Below are 2,584 nucleotides of genomic sequence, written 5' to 3' on the forward strand. Positions count from 1 at the left end.
TCCCCCCCTTTCCAAGGAAGCTCTGGGGTAATGTCAGGTTCCTGTGAGCGTTCCAGAGCTTCCTGGTGGCCTGGAGCTCCCAGCCAACATCCACCCACACTTGTGGTGCCTTTGAACCGCTTATAAATAGCTCGTGTGGCTGCTCCATGTGCAGCCTGGGACCCAGGAGGAGCTGCTCACATCTCAGGCCCAAGGTCAGGGCTGCGGTGCCATCCCGGCCATCCCTCAGTGCTCCCACCCTCATGGAATCCAGCAGGGATCCCGCCCCATGATTTTCCCGCTCCTTCACGGGGCCTGGGGGTGGGGGGGGAGAAGGTTGGGGTGTTGGGTTTTTTTTTTCCTTAGGAAAGCAAACTGGCAGAATTCCTGCCACAAGGAACGAATTTGCACACACACTTTGATCCCTTTATGATTTTTTTCTTTGTGTTAGCCACATCCTCTTCGCTGCACCACTCAGCCAAAGATGCTTTAAATTAGATGAGGCTCGGCAAACACTCCCTTTGTGGCTCCCTCCCCCCAAGCCTTGCCTGCCCCCGAGGTTTGGGATTGGTCTGGGAGCCAGAGCTTTGCCTCACATGAAACTGGCACAACCCAAAAGACCAAAAAAAAAAAAAAAATCTCATTTGTCAGCTTTAATCCATCACATTCCCCAAACAGAACAGCCTCCCAAATTCTGCAGCGGTGTTTACATCACCCTGAACTGAAAGCTCCATCCGGGCACAGAAATGCTGCAGCTCCGGTTTCACACGAAACTTTATCGTCCCATCTGCCCCAACAACTGGAAAAAAAAAATCCTAAAAAAACCCTTTTTGCATTTCTTCCTTGTACCCCTTCCCGCCCAATTCGGCCTCCACATTTGCACACTCATTTTTTCCCCCCCTTCCTGTGATTTCCTGGTAAAAGCGGTGGGTGATGAGCAAGTGGAATTAATTGCTGAGGAGATGGTTAATGACTGTGCTAATGAAAGTGGCAGAATCCTTTGGCATCATCCCGAGCCATGGGGCTGGCACTGTGCACTGGGATTGGGAGCATCGACCTCTGAGTGGGGAAACCGCCCAGGAACAGCATCAAAGAAGGGTAAACTAGAGATATTTTCCATTGGAAGGTGTGAATGGAAGAGGGGAAAAGCTCTTTTAGCATCAGGTCAAGGAGGAGAAGACGGTAACTGGCCCCACATAAAGGAAATCAATCCAGACAAGTGATCATTCCAACACCTGGACTAGTGGAAGGTGTCCCTGCCCATGGAATGAGAGGAGCTTTAAGATCCTTTCCACTCCAAACATTTCTGGGATTCTCCTGTTCTGTACAGGTGAAGTTTAGAAAGGATCACAAAGAGTCCAACATTGCACATGCCACAGGGCACCAAGCACTTCCCAACAGCTCCAGCTCTTCATCAGATGGAACAACTACAAAAAAATTATTAAAAAAAAAAAAAAAAAAAAAAGGAAAAGGAAAATAACATGCTTTGGATCAGAGGGTGCATTTTGTCTCATCAAAAAATGAAGGGTTTTTTAATTCTCCTTCTGATTTGGTGACAGGATTTCTAATCACACATATTCTCATTGTCCACAGGTTGAATTTCTTAAAAGATTGGAGACAAACATCCTAGAAGTGCAAACCTTTGAAAAACCAGGCTCTGACTGGGACCCCTTGGGTTTGTGATGGCTTTTGAACCCTTATCTCTGAAAACCTCCAGCCCCAAAGGAAACAGCACCTGTTTTATCCAGCCAAGAAGCGCAGACATTTCCCACGTGGCTGCTTGGGATAAAAATAAGGCTGTCAGGTGATGCATCACAGAAAAATCAGTCTTTTGCCTGTCAGAAAACACCCCTCTCTTATGTCCAAGTGCTGTTACCGCCTCCAGCTCTGAAATGAGGGCCCTGGACAGACACCACCATCTCAAGTCCCAGCAAACCATAGGCCTTCATCAAAAGTTTTTCATCCCAGTCAAAAATAAGAGACTGGAAACCCACTTTTCGCCTTCCTCCCTCACCTCTTGCCTCCTCCAAAGCAGGAGCTGTTTCTGGCCTCCAGATGTCAAACCCACAAGCTCTCCCCTCTTGCTATTTTTACCGTGCTTTGATCTTTCGCAGCGGCTGCCTGGGCAGGGGGGGAGCACAGGGGGTGCTGCTGTGCCCCCTCACTTCCCTGCGCCCCTCAGAGAGAAAAACCACCCAAAAAATGGAGTGGGAATGGAGGAGGGAGGTGAGGGAAGAATCACAGAGTCACAGAGACACAGAGTCACAGACAGCATCACAGTCAGGCACAGTCAGTCACAGAGTCACAGAGTCACAGTCACAGAATCATAGTTACAGAGTCACAGAGACAGAGACACAGAGTCACAGACACAGAGTCACAGACACAGTCACAGTCACAGAGTCACAGAGTCAGTCACAATCAGTCACAGAATCACAGTCAGTCACAGAATCACAGCCACAGAGTCACAGAGTCAGTCACAGAATGACATAGTCACAGACTCACAGCGAGAGAGAGACAAAGAGTCACTGAGACACAGAGTCACAAAGAATCAGAGAATCACAGTCACAGAGTCACAGAACCATAGACACAGTCACAGTCACAGTCA

The 2,584-nt window shown here is 48.6% G+C and overlaps 1 long non-coding RNA gene across 1 annotated transcript; it reads right to left on the bottom strand.

The window, feature by feature from the left end:
- Nucleotides 1-557: 557 nt before the first annotated feature.
- Nucleotides 558-2,294, bottom strand: LOC113959078. The gene is made up of 4 exons (XR_003531691.1): nt 1,994-2,294; nt 1,715-1,755; nt 1,215-1,406; nt 558-778 (listed from the first exon to the last, which is right to left on the bottom strand). It is a non-coding gene; the product is annotated as an uncharacterized LOC113959078 (long non-coding RNA).
- Between the last annotated feature and the right edge of the window lie 290 nt (nt 2,295-2,584).

This window comes from Corapipo altera, unplaced genomic scaffold (assembly GCF_003945725.1).
Source record: "Corapipo altera isolate COAL_440 unplaced genomic scaffold, ASM394572v1 354, whole genome shotgun sequence".
In the NCBI taxonomy this organism is placed as follows: Eukaryota; Metazoa; Chordata; class Aves; order Passeriformes; family Pipridae; genus Corapipo; species Corapipo altera.